The following is a 14,428-nucleotide window of genomic DNA, read 5'->3' as shown; positions in this document are numbered from 1 at the left end:
AAGACAGTAGCACTTTCTATAAATTATCAATGATAGACATATACAAACATGACTCCATGCAATTGATAACTTGCTGTTTCTCTTGTAAAGATATTAACCTCTTGTAAAATAAATCTCAGGATCAGTGTACTTAGTCCAGAATGTCATGGGATGAGGAACTTGAACTATGTACCCTATAGCTTAAAGTAGAAGAAATCACTTTTCAGCTGTAATTTGCTATTTTCTTCAGATGACCTCAGTCATTGGCTAATACAGCCCCAACTAGAAATCTGTGTAGCACCCTGATGCAGAGGCTTAGGAAGGAGTACATTTTAACACAGTCCTCTCCTCACAGGAATTAGGGAACTTAAGGTGCTGGTCATAATTAAAATGTGTCTTACAGAGTATTTTGGGGTTTAAGGTATTATCTCCAGACTTAATACTATAAAACTTCTTTATGATTGTTATTTTAAAGAACTTTATTCTGGTATAGTGTATACTCATATATTTCTACCGAAGAACTGATGAAAAAGTAGTTACCTTCTAATGTTTAATATATTACATTACTTCTCTTATAAAAGGTTTGAAGGTTTTAAGGGTTTCCATTACTCTGACAGACCATAATTATCCAAATATGGACTTTGTACTTTTTACATATATTAAACTATTTTAGTTAATTTCTCCATAAAATGTCTCAAGTCACATGTTTCATTTTTATTTCCTTATAAATTTGCTTGGAGAATAGAGCATAAAATAATAATCACTTTTATTTGGAACAGTCTCCCACAGCCTGTAAAATGTTGATGTATGTCAGAGTAATTTTTATGACTATTGAGGATAACTCTAGACGAGAAGGATTAATGCTACTTTTTTTCTTGAAATATTTAGATCTTTGTTTAATTTTAAAGTTCACAAACTCACACCGAATATTATTTGTGTAAGTATGTCTCCAGTGATGTCAGCAAGACTCTGGTAATAAGGTCAGCATACCTTTGCTTTCTCACATGGTTAACAGTGAAATAGCAAAGACAGATAGAGAGGGAAACCTAGAAATGGTAAGGTCATGTCTCTGAGAAGCTAATGGATGCTGTTGGTCTAATGAACTATAAAATGCTTATTTTAAAGCTCCTTAGAATTAAAGCAAACATCTCACTTAGATCAGGTGTTTTACTTATTAGGAACCTGGGTATTCTACTGGCATTCATTCTCTTTTCCTTTTTCCTTGTTCTTTTTGTTTTCTTCTGAGTCTCTGAAATATATTGGGAATTCAATATGGTGCTCTGAGACCCTGGTGCTGGGAACCAAACCCAGTTACTCTGTAACAGCCATAACTGTTCTTTCTTGGTGAAACATCTTTTTTAGCCCTATCATATTTTACTTATCCACCAGGAACTCATGTCACTTACTAGCAACAGTGAACTGATTAGATAGGTGTGGTAACACATACATGTAATTCCAACAATAGCATGTGGACACGGGGATCACAAGTGTTAGGACACCTTGGCTTATGTAGAAAGTTCTATGCCAAGCATGGATTACACAGGACCCTTTCTCAGAAAAACAAAACAAATATTGAACAGAAAAACACAAAGCAAACTGGCTTTTAAAATTATCTCAAACTCTACATAGATATTTCACAAGGCGATATACGGGCGAAAGTATAGGAGACAGTGTATGATATCACAAGTCCTCAGAGACGTGCAAATACAATTCAGAATTCTATTTAGGGAAAGGTCAAAAAGTTTTATTTTCTATTTTTAAATACGCTTTTAATTGAAATAGAATTACAGTATTTTCAGTAGCCATTCCCAAATATCTCTCTTCTAACCCCTTACATGTCCCACCTCAACTTCATAGATTCTTTTCTCTTATTGTTATTACATGCACAGATATGTATGTACATAAATGTATAAATACAACCATTGATAACATTTTTGTATAATTAAAGTCGCAGTAAGTATAAAGGATACCAGATTATTAGCTGAGAAAATTTTAATTATAATAGTAATCTATGCAATCATAAAATTAAAATATAACCAACACATCTCTAGTATTTTAGTGGCTGAAATAATAACCTTCATTGGTTTCTGGATTCCAGGGTCTCATAGTGTATAATTGTCAATACCGTAATTACTACAATGACCTAATTAATTCAAAGACAGGGCATATCTGAAACATTTCATGCATCTCTTCATCCTGAATAAAATTATCTATTGATTTCAAATTGTGGTGACATAGTTAACATAGAGAAACATCTTTAAATAGAAAAAGAAAAAATGGCATGAAGGTGATTATGGTCTGACAGCATTATAGGCTATTAATAATATGTGTACTGGATTTGTGTTACATGAGCTTCTTTACATGTAAAACAACAGCTAAAGGAAAACAGCTCAAAATTGGCTAATTCTAAAAGGCCAACAGAAAACACCACAGACCGTGCATGACTTCCATGGGGGAAAAAACCTATAGTTTCTTTAAAGAAATAATTCTCATGACAATGTATTGAGAAGTCATAAATTAAACAAATTGCATGAAGATCTTTATGTTTTGAAGAGAGTGTAATTTTATATAAAAAATATATTCCCCTAACCAAGGCCCTATAAAATGTCCTTATTTTACCATTAAGCAAGATGTTATAATATGCATTTTCAATAGTAGTAAAAAGGATTACAAATTAGTGCATTTCATTTTAAATGTCACTAGTTTGTTTTATAGATAAGATAATCATCCTATTCTACATAGAATAAAGTTATCCTCATTAGTTCTTTTTAATGTCAGTTTTAGAAATGAAAAATTACACGTCCTAATGTTTATTATTAGGCCTGGTTATGCTGCATACATATCATTAAAATATAATATTGTGGTAACTCTTTATAAGTGCAAGAATATATTTTCTTTCAAAATGCAGGTGCCTTGTGTAATTCAGAAAATACTTTACTATAAAATGTCATTAAAATAATGTCTATTTGAAAGAACTGTATCTTTGGGTCTCTTTACATAACTATTATCTTATTTTGTCCTTTTGATATGTTAATAAAACACAAACCAGAAGCTATAAATGTTTATTCGAAAAGAGATATAGGATATAAGCTAGCACGCACACACACACACACACACACACAGAGAGAGAGAGAGAGAGAGAGAGAGAGAGAGAGAGAGAGAGATAGTCACTGTATTAAAGAAAAAGATTCTAAATCCAAAGTAGTAGAGCCTTAATCTGTCATTCCTATAAAATAAATTTTGGGGCTAGTTCAATATTAGCTTAAAAGGTCCAGCTATTGCACTAGTGTTAATCTGCCATCTGGGTTGTGTCTGATAGATTTTTCCATCACAGTCAATCTGTGCTCCCTTGCTTTGTTTCTGGAGTCAAGCGATAAACAATGACAACATATATCTTACTGCACAGGTTGGCAATTGGGGTTACGTTGGAGGCTAGGTGCTCCTGAATTGTCCTTATGATTCACTAGCCTGCTGGGAAAACTGAGCAAAGAAAAGATATACTTACAGAAACACCAATGTATTTTCTAAACCGCGCAACATAAAACAGTCTTACTGAAGGATGAGAAACAGGCGCTTTCCTCTATCAAAGCAGTGTCACTTGACAAACGGATGCAATTAAGCCATTTTAGGGGATGTTTTAATTAAGAACATGAAATTTTATGAAAGAGTTTCCTCTTCTTAACTATAATCTTTGTCAAAAATCTTTTGGACAGCCTCTTTTTCCCAGATACTTTTGAAGCTTTATTTCTGCATTTCACGTGCACGTCTTTATTTAGAATGAGTTCATGCTCACACTGAGTTGGGTCGAATGTAACATGAGATAACCATACAGCATACTTTGTAATCTGATGGAAACTGTTAGTAGCCATTACCTACAATGTCTACTAAGTGAGACGAGTTTACTGCAATCCCCAAGTTTTATGTGCTTTGAATAGAATAGCTAATCCAAGTGTAGGTGAGACGTGTGTGTCTACTTTTGTGCTAAGCTCTTCCTGCCCTTTCCTATAACTGAACAAGACTGCCGCGTCTATTTACCTTCTAGTCTTTCATGAACCAAAACATCTTTTGTCTCAAATGTAACTACTATATTAAACTGATTGTTTACCTATCTGTAACACAGAGAGTATAGCAACACTTACATGTCTCTCCAAGAATCATTGACGCTACTTTAATAAATGAAATGGCAAATGTTTTGCATTAATTGATTGATTTTGCTAATATAAAATACACCATCAGGTACAGAAGGTACACTTTTTTTTTTGGTTCTTTTTTTCGGAGCTGGGGACTGAACCCAGGGCCTTGAGCTTCCTAGGCAAGCGCTCTACCACTGAGCTAAATCCCCAAACCCCAGAAGGTACACTTTCAATAATGATGACTGTAGATTATAAAAATTCACACATACTTTTTTGTTTAACATTTTAGCGTCACAGTTTATTTGGTAAAGATAATTGTTGTAATAAATGGGCCTATGTCACCTTTTGTGGTTACATGTGGATTTGTATTAAGCAGATATAAACATACACATATATACAAGCAAGTATATTAACGGCAATACTGTGTTTTATTGTTAAATGTTTCGATAATGAGCAAATAAAATGGCCTGGTGTATTTTCCTTTACTAAATACATTTTTTTCTAATATGTTGCTCAAACCAATACATAGAACTCTTTTGCATGCAGGAAATACGACCTTAGGAACTGTCACACACACACTCTGCATTTTGACATGCTCTTTTCTCATAACTTTTACAGCACTGTTCCTGGGTGTTCTTTGCATGTGTGTCCCAATGTTGTTGCTGGTCAACGTCTGCCCAGACAGAAGCAAGATAAACAGAGCAAGCATGCTCTCATTTGGATATCTAGTTATATTGCCCTTTCTAGTCTGCCTCTAAATTAGTCCATTAAGAACCCAGAGCAGGTTTGAATGGGCACAAGCTTTTCACTAGAGTCACCCTGAGATTGTATGTCATTATCATAATGAACACTAGTCAATATTTTGCCATTAAGCAAAGTCTTAAGACTGTTTTTGTTAATAAAAATTACTGTAAACACGAACCTGAAAAAAAAAAAAGAATCCAGAGTAGATTTTTAGCAGCATAACTGGCTTCCTTCTCCCAAAGCCTGCAATGCCAGTATCCCTTCCTCAATAAGCTTCGTATTATTATCATGAGTGAAATAAAACTAAGCAGAGATATACTTTCATGGCCGCTATGGTTTTTACTGAATTGTATGTATTTGACATGCAGCCTTATAAATTAAAAAAAGAAACATTAATATTTAAAGACTTAAAATAATCACTTTATGTTTAGTATTGTTCTTTTTTTAATCTGAGAAACATAGATTGACAGCCAGGCAGCTGTCTTTTTGTTGTTTTATTAATTAATTATTTTATTTATTTACGTCTGAAATGTTGCACTCTTCCTTGTCCCCTGGAAGAGTTCTTCCCCCAACCACTCTTCCCTTTGTCTCTGAGAGAGTGCACCACCCTGGTATCCCGCCCCCCTGAGCCATTATATCTCTATAGGATTGTACCCATCTTCTCCCACTAAGACCAGACAAAACAGCCCTCTGCTACACATGTGCCAAGGGCTATGAGCATCTCCATGCATGCTGTTCGGTTGGTAGCGCAGCTTCTGGGAGCTCTCAGGCTTAAATCCTACCTTAAATCCTATCTTTTGTAAAGTGACCACTTTTGGATTTCTTAGTTGTTTCTAAATGCTAATTATCAATTGCTGTACAGTGCCTCGATGAACTTGGTCGCATACAGTGTCTTGGTACACTTTGCTGTGTTAATTTTTAGCCGTGAGGCCAGAAATATGTATTAAATAAACTCTAAGTCAAACCAAAGTTGAAGCAGAAATATTGCATCATATGGTACAACCTTCGAAATTCTCTGTTGGCAGTCAGGGTCCCTGGCTCCCTGTAGATATTTTAGGTATCGATATTCCATAATGGGCCATTAAAAAGGTGTTTAATTGAGATCTGTCTTGGGGCTCCCTGCTTAGATGAGATAATTTCCAGAGGTGTATTTTCTCACCTGCTTGGTTGCTACCGCATGCTAACTATAGTGAACTGTCTACAGTAACATTGCCTGTACCGTGTTGTGAATCACAAAGCATGACATGTTGCCTTCATAACTTGAAGGACAGAGTGTTTTAAGAATATCACACACATGCTCTTCTTTCTTCTTCATTAAAAAATTCACACGAAACTCTCTCTGGACTTTGATATACTTTCTTAAGAACTTCCTTGTCATTGAGAGTGACACAGACCTATAATTCCAGTACTTGAAATGCTATCACAACAAAGATCAGAAGTTCAAGATCATGATGGGAAACTTAGTGAGTAGATAGACAGATGATAGGTAAGTAGGTAGGTAGGTAAGTAGATATATAGATGATAGATAGATAGATAGATAGATAGATAGATAGATAGATAGATAGATAGATAGACAAAATTATAAAGATACATATCAACAATAAAATACTTGTTTAAGAAAAACAAGACCTTAGGTTCATTCTGTTGTCATTGCCTCTGTCTCTCTGTCTGCTTCTCTGTCTCTTTGTCTCTGTCTCTCTCCCTCCTTCTCTCTCTCTCTCTCTCTCTCTCTCTCTCTCTCCCTCTTTCTCTCTCTCTCATACACACACACAAGCACACAAGCATATACACACTATTCCATTTTACAAAAATCTGAATTCTATATAAATTCTTTTGAAAAACAATTTATCAGAAATTTTAAAAATGTGAAATCAGTGTTTAAAATTAGGTTGCTGTGTGAAGAAGATATTTAGTACTGTCTGGAAATGGTAACTGAAACACGGGGTAACTAAGGCAAAGTAATACTCGCAAGAGCTGTTCCTTCCTTTCTCTTCGTCTTTCTTTTGAACGTCCTAATGGACAGCATATGTATTCTCACCTATGAGGAGTTGGAATGCAATGGATTTGACAGCAATTTCTCCAGTTTTGTGCATTTCATATTGTTTCTAGGAAAATTATTTTTAGAAATTACTTGCTACTTTTCTCTGTACACAAACTCCACACTGCAGCCCGACATTGTTCTTGCTATCTGTTTTACAGGATTTTATCTCCCAGACAGGAGATAATGTTTCCCCAATCTTTATTATGGTATCAGTTGCATTGACAATGATAGCATTTAGAAGTGTTCAGGAGGAAATGAGATTATGTTGGTTTTGAACCAAACACTGTAATTGTGCTCATGGCACAAATGGTTTAGATATTATGTCATAGCTGTTAAGCATGGCCCAAGCAGGTAATTTTGTAAAAAAATTGCCAAAAGTGAAACTGAACTCTGAATAGGGACAATTCTTCATAACCATAATCAATCTTCAGACACACAGACACAGACAGACACACAGACACTCATGCATACACATACAAAAGCACACACATATACACAAACATACACATACACACATGCACCAACACATACACACATGCACACACATACAAATGCACACACATACTCACACACAAACATAGACATACATACTCGCACAAACACACATATGCATATATATACACACAGAGAGAGACATAGACACATGCACACACATGTACACACACACACACTATCCACACATACATATATGTACACACAAATACACACACACAAACAGAGTAATTACCTGTTAATGGTTAAACATATGAGGTCTTTATATCCTGATGTGGAAATAAGTATGGGAAAGTTAGAAATATTCTCCTTTGAATATAATTTATCTTCTATAACACATGATATATTTTTGGTTCCCATTGTAGGATATTTTATAACCGAAATAAAGTCATGGGCGCTGAAATTATATTAATACATTTTAAAATTCTTTCAAAACTTTTAGTTGGACATTACTGTTATGGTATTTTTAAGTTTTTCTGCAACTTTATGTAGCACTTTACTTTGCTCCTAAGGATTTCCAAGATAATAGTTTCTAGGCTCCTCTAACAATGAAGCCAGTGGTCTTACTCAACATTCAGAGAAAACATGTGTGCAGTAGGTTACTGGTAGCTAGTGTCTGAATATGAACACTATACATGTCTCCTGTCAGATGGCAATTATTCAATACAAAAAGTACTGTGGCTCTGTACTTATGTGATTCTAAGAAGTAGATTATTTATCTGCTTATTCAGTTGTTTCTTATCTTTTTATCACATGCCAACATGTGAATTAAGTAGCAATTACTACATGATGAATGCTCCATCCTGTTGACTAGCTCTGATGCTGAATCATTATTTAACTGGACTGATGACATCCTTTAGAAAGAACAAACCTTGGGCCTGGAATGTTCATTCACAAATCTAGGCATGACTTTTTTTAAGAATTGTGACCTCACTAAGTACTCCAGTGTCTTCATTCCTCAGTTTCCTCATTTTCAGATAGAAAGAAAATGCCTCTTTCCACAGAACATTGGAGGAATAACAATACTTTTCTGTAGTTCAGACTAGTGAGTTAGTGTGTCCTTATTCTTAGAACAGAGGCAGCCTAAGAAGACATTAAATGGGTTGGTTCATATGGAGAGGACTTCTGTCCTTTTGATTCTTCAAATTTTGGTTCATGTTGCTATTTCACATGGATTTATTTCTCTGTAATATTTTGAGCATTCCATTTGTAGCTTACCAACCCTTCTTGATTTTTATTTCTCATAGAAAAGGACTATGAATGACATATCAAGGGAATTAATAATTTTTGTCTGAGTTTTAAATAATCATTTTTCTCCTTCAAGCAACTCTGATAAAATTTTGCTTCAAGTTCTGATAAAATTTTGAGGATCTATGAGTTCATTTGGTGTATATGAATTGAACCTTCTAATCTCACACACGTTACCTCTGAGTGACCTTCCTGACCCCATATTTTATTTGTAAAGTGCAAGGGATTTATCCTGGGTGTTGTGCATATGATGTGACATCCATCCTTCTTCATTTTAAGTTATCTGATTGTTGATAATTGAATTATTTTCCATAATATTTGCACAGGTTATTGGTGTGGCTTTAGTTTAAAACCAGTTGCTTTGATTTATGGTTAAATATATCAATGGCGACAGATCTTTATCTTATTCAGATTCTTTTGGAAATAACCTCCAGCCTGGTGCTTTGTGGAATTTCAGGAGAGGTTAACTCAAGGGCATTTCCACAAGAAAGTGAGCATGTAGAAAATATCAGTCTATTTTGTGGATGAAAAATGTACAGCCCTAAATCCCCAAATAGCAATATCCATTAAATTCACATTTGTTCCTAATATTGACAAACATTTACTAGAACATAACACTGTCAGAAAGACAATTAAATCGGACTTTTATTCAAGAAAAGTTCTCATGCACATTGTCATCCTAGAAAATTTGCTTCCTAACAAGAAATACGTGCCATTATTTAGAATGTAATTGCGGAGATAGTCACCCTCCCTGTCCAAACACACCATCACGTTGGTTGTTACCCATTTCAAAAACTGGAGAACTTGGCATTTCTTTGCCCAATGGGTGTTTAATGTAACTTTAAAATTAATTCTAACATTAAAATCACTCGAAAATGAGTGAGACAAAAACGAACTTGGAAATTCATTGAATTTTGCTATCTCACTGTGCTCTCTCCAGAGCTAATCGGAGTTTTCAGAGAAGAATGAAGACACTGCAAATACCAGCCAAAACACCATCATTTTCTTCATCTTTCCGATGTTATTATTATTAGTGTGTGTGAGTGTGTGTGTGTGTGTGTGTGTGTGTGTGTCTTTTTACCCATCTTAACCTGTTCTATTTGGTTTTCTTCCACTCTGAAAAAATAATATCAATAATTTTATGATTCTTGGGGCCAAATAATCTGTATTTTAAGTAACAGCCTAGTACTTGGCAGGCCCCACCATAATAATTCTGGCAGATATCTAACTTGTCCAAGGAATTTTATTCTCCATTTCTCTCTTCTGCCTTCCATGATCAATTTAACCTTCTCAAACAATTGCAGCTTCTGATTCTGTTCCCCTTTCCATGCAGAAATTCTACAACTCATAACCAGTGCCCTTCTAGCTCCCTCACACACAAGGGCAGTCTCGTTTACCATTCATGACTCAACTTTCAAACATGAATCTCATCATTAAGTGAGAATAAGGGCTTTTCCCCTTTATTGAGTTCCTTTTTCCAGGAATCATTATAAGTTTTTATCTTTACTTAATTCTTAGACCACGTGGTTAAATCAGTATTGAACTCACATATGAGTAATAAAGGCATAGAAAGTGTAGATAATTTGGCTCCTCCAATCAAATGGACCTGAAGCAGATTCATGCATCCTTCAAAATTTACAGAGTCATCTCCACTTATGCTGCTACTTTATGGTTCAAATTTTTCTTGATGTTTTGTCCTGTATGGTAATAGATGAGATAGATGAATCTTGAAAAGAAAATTGGGACTATTTGAAGGAATGAAAGAAAGCTATCACCCATTTTAAGTCAAATACGTACACACGATGAATTGTATTTCTGCCATACTGTATTGGATTTGAATGTGTTATAAAGGATATACCTATCTAGCGATATAAGACATCACTGCCAAATTCATAATACCTTCCTAGCTGAAAGCCTTGGTTAATGCTGATGAATAAAATTTTTTACCTTAAATCGCATATTAACTGCAATGCAGTATTAGGATCTTTTCGATGTCTGACAAAATGTTATGAAAATCTGGAAAAATACGTCATTTTTGGTAGTGCCATATTAGGGTTTACCGAAATACAATCGGTTTATTAATTTAGTAACTCAAAATCTCAACATCTGCTGATATCCATAGCAACTGTATGTTTTAGTCCACATTAAGACTAAAAATCAGGTATATAAGTTTAAAAACAGTTTGAAAAGTTATGAGCAGTATAAAGCTATAAGTTTAGGAATGTGCTATCCATAAATACTGTGCCCTTGTAGAGACAGAGTTTGAAGTTATTCTGTGTACCGACATATTTCATGTCATTAATTAAAATTCACTTTTTTTGCATTACATTTGAACCACTCTCTATTCCATTGTAGTAGACCTTCTACATTATATCTTTTTAGCTTCCTGCCACGTGGCCACAGTTCTGCAATATGCTGTCATTTCCAATCTCCAATTTTGCCCTTAGTCCAAGCCATTCATTCTCCAACTACCATTTCTTTCTCATTTAATATGAACAAATGTTTTAATGTGAACTAATGTTTCAGTGGACACATAGCATACAAAAATTTATTAACTATTTTAAAGCATTGAAGAAGATGAGATTTTGTTCCTTATAAACCCCCAAAGGAGGCTAGAACTATTTTTTAAAGTATATGAGTAAACCATTCAAGTTCGTATATCTAGTTTAATTTCGATAGTAATTATTTTGTATAATATCTGTTACTCTCAAACAAATACTTAAAAGAAGAGAAAGGTCTTTGAAACTGGTGGTAACTCTTTAGTTTTCAAAGCCAAGTTACATGGGACAATTTCAGTGCTATGGAGTCCCAGTGAGCGGCCACAGGACACCAATTGCCTTTTGCTGTCCACTGTGAGCGAGAGCCACACCCACTTGTACATTTGAGAATTGGCTACTGAGTGTATTTGTGTTGAAAACATGTATACGTGTAGGCTTCGGATTTCTAAATTGTTAGTTTCACTTGGAAAATGCGTATTTCGCTAGGTCTTAACTCTTTTAAAATTCAATTTGCCTCAGCCCAGTGCTTTCCTCATCAAACGTATCAATATATCACAGAATGGTGACGGAAGGGACCTGTGTGATAGTCATCAGCTTTTCCCCTGGCTGCCCCAAGCCCTTCCCCTAAAAATTACTCTGTAGCAACTATTTCAGTGACAACTACTTTTCAGAAGGCATTTTTGGGGAAATATGATATATTTTGCTGTTTGGGCTCCACCTCACCACCCTTAGCTGTGCAGTCACAACTGGTGGATTGCGATGGGGAGGTAAGGCAAGAACTGCCCAGAGTGAAGAGACTTCAGGCTGCGTGAGCACAGCAAGGACAGATTGGAGGGAGGCAGTCTCAGAAAGGCAGTGCATTTTAATGGGGAAAACAAAGGGCATTTAAACCTTTGTGGAGGGGTGTCTGAGGGCTATGGGGCGAATGTGCATTGTTGGTTGGGGCCAGGGTTCTGGAGAAACTTCCTGTAAGCCCCCGGTATGATCCTACTCCTGGTGATCTCAAGATTTCCAGAATCGAATGTGCCTCGACTCCTTTCTTTTTCTGGGACTGGCCCCTCCTCCCAGTCCCATGGCTCCCCACCCCGCCCTGCCCCACAACACCTCTGTCCCTAAGGCATAGACTGTGATGCATTGCCGATGTGTATGACGACAACTCTGGAATAGTCATTAGCAATCCCTAGGCATAGTGCACGCTGTGATACATGATGTAAAACATCCTTAATCTTTTTCTGCCCGTTGCTTTTGAACAGGATTGTTATCCAAAATTTTTAATCAAAGTCCCTTTTATTAAAAAAATATGAGTTTGTTTCGATGAGTTGCTGATAACATGAAAGCTACAAAAATTATAAAATTTTTATTCTTGAGGAACAAATATGAAGAGAGTAGACAGAGATTTATGTTCATGTCAATTATGAGCAACACAGTCATTATAATTTGGGGGTGTATTTTATACTGATCATTTGTCTTAATTATATATTAATTTTACTGTATTTTAAATAATTTAAGTATTATGTTACTACATGTGAAGCATATGGCATTTATCATGTCAGTAATATACTACCCACTATATACATTTATTCATTTTTGGAGGTTGTTAAACTTATTTATACTCATACAAACATATTAATATTCTCTTAATTGAACAGGAAAACTGATGCAATGAAATATTAAAAGCTACTGTAAAGTTAACAAATGCCAGTAGGACAAGAAATTGAGATAAGGTGGCTTGCTCCCAAGTTAATGCTAGTATCTTGATATAGTCTCTCTCTCTCTCTCTTTCTCTCTCTCTCTCTCTATATATATATATATATGTATATATACATATATATATGTTTTTTTATATTTTAAAAATCTGAAGACTTGACTCATGATAAAGTCCAAGTATTTCAGAAAAAATTTTTTTTAAATCTAGCAAAATTAGGCCTATTAAAACTTAAATGTGTATAATTCAAAATTCTTAAAACTGAGTGTTTTACATTTCATATTTTACATTGATAAATTTAGGAATATTTGCATATGCTTAATGAGCTATCTAGGGAATGGGACCTAGGTTCTAATGTGAAATTCATTATGAATCATCTCTCATTTGTACATATTGTACTATGATAATTTTGTATAGTACTCTCCTTATGTTGTGTACTGATGGTAAACTATCATATTGATTATAGTATGGCATTTCCCCCTTTGGAGGTCATAGAAAGCTCAAAATGTTTTGGAGTTGGAAACATTTTAAATTGGGTTTTTGTATTAATGATGCTCAACCAACCGGTGATATATTCTTTAGTAAATATCTTTACTTTGAAAATTACCTTTTAAATACTTTATTGTTTTATACTCCATACCTGAAAATTTTGAAAATGCCCTTTAATCATTAGGGCCAAAGAAAAGTGAAGGAATTTAAAATAAAGACTCCATTTGTATTAGATTGATAGATATATTTAAGAGTGATGAATCTGCCAACGATGCAGTCAATGTTTTTTACTTTTTTTCATGTAAACCTAGGCAAACTCTGAAAGTTTAGACAACTACGACAGTCTAGTTTGGCACAGTGGCATAAAGCTTTAGCGACCTAAATACACAGTGAACATCTTTTGCAGGACCCCACATTGTCTAGGGCTGTAGAAAAGTTACATGGCTAATTCAAAACTGTCCAGTGTTCTCTATTAGGTGAGTTAGTTGGGTAAAATCATGATGTTACCCTTTACCAATTCATTGCATGTCTAGTTGTTTATTCTATTCTATTCTTTTTTATTTGTTGTGTTTGACTGTGATCCCTGCCTTTGTAAGGAGTCATAACAAAAACAAAGCAAAGCAAAACAAAACAAAAAACACCAATAAGAATACCAACGGAGGAGTTAAAGAAAGGACTGAGGTAGCTGAGGGGGTTTGCAACCCCACAGGAAGAACAACAATATCAACCAAGCAGACCCCCCAGAGCTCCCAGGGACTAAACCACCAACCAAAGAGTATACATGGAGGGACCCATGGCTCCAGCTGCATATGTAGCGGAGGATGGCCTTGTTGGGCATCAATAGGAGGAAAAGCCCTTGGTCCTGTGAAGGCTCTTTTCCGCAGTGTAGGTGAATGCCAGGGTGTTGAGGTGGGAGTGGGTGGGAAGGAGGGGGAGCATCCTCATAGAAGCAGGGGGAGATAGGAGATGGGGGAACTGGAACAGGGAATAGCACTTGAAATGTAAATACATAAACTGTCCAATAAAAAATAATTAATAAAAGAATATGAAAAGTGTTTAGAGTGACATAAAGGGAATACAATTTTAGGTACGGAGTCAT

At 35.2% G+C, this 14,428-nt stretch overlaps 1 protein-coding gene across 49 annotated transcripts in view; it reads left to right on the top strand.

The window, feature by feature from the left end:
* Positions 1-14,428, top strand: part of Adgrl3 (adhesion G protein-coupled receptor L3) — a 781,670-nt gene that overhangs the window by 272,106 nt on the left and 495,136 nt on the right.

This window comes from Rattus norvegicus, chromosome 14, assembly GCF_021556685.1.
Source record: "Rattus norvegicus strain SHRSP/BbbUtx chromosome 14, alternate assembly SHRSP_T2T, whole genome shotgun sequence".
NCBI classification, from domain to species: Eukaryota; Metazoa; Chordata; class Mammalia; order Rodentia; family Muridae; genus Rattus; species Rattus norvegicus.
Note: the sequence above shows the minus strand (reverse complement) of the source record. Positions and strands in the feature narration are given on the sequence as shown.